This window comes from Haliotis rubra, unplaced genomic scaffold, assembly GCF_003918875.1.
Source record: "Haliotis rubra isolate DU_JTF1 unplaced genomic scaffold, ASM391887v1 Scf63, whole genome shotgun sequence".
Taxonomy (NCBI): domain Eukaryota; kingdom Metazoa; phylum Mollusca; class Gastropoda; order Lepetellida; family Haliotidae; genus Haliotis; species Haliotis rubra.
Genome location: NW_025767335.1, coordinates 1,048,176 through 1,048,751, shown reverse-complemented (window position 1 = coordinate 1,048,751; position 576 = coordinate 1,048,176).

Below are 576 nucleotides of genomic sequence, written 5' to 3'. Positions count from 1 at the left end.
TGTGCATACAGTTGAGGAAGATGTATTATAACCACAATTTGATTTGATATGAGCAGGGATGGCAACAGGAAAATCTATTTTCAGCTGGAAACGTAATATTGTGTCATCGAGTTGAGGGTTTCTCAATGGATTTAGATGATGCACAATTGAACAATTTGAAATAAAATCAGCGGAAATCCGCAGATCAGCGGAAAATTGCCATCGCTGTATAAGACGTTCACGGATGTTCATGGAATCTTCAATGTCATATTTACATTTTTCTTCTTTTAATTTATATGATTTTAAGTATTGCACATAAAATTTGTGATGCAGTATTATTCAGTTACGTAAGAAACATCTGAAGGCAAAGATGATCAGTTCATGCAAATCACTCTGCATGGAGCTATGAACTACAGGCCTCGGCTTCAAGCCAAGATGACCCATGAAGATCCAGGTTAGAATTGGTCTCCAGTAACCCATGCTTGTCGTAAGAGGCAACTAATGGGATCGGGTGGTCAGGCATTGACTCAGTTGACACATGTCATCATATCCCTATTGCGTAGATCAATGTTCATTTGTTGATCACTGGACTGTCTG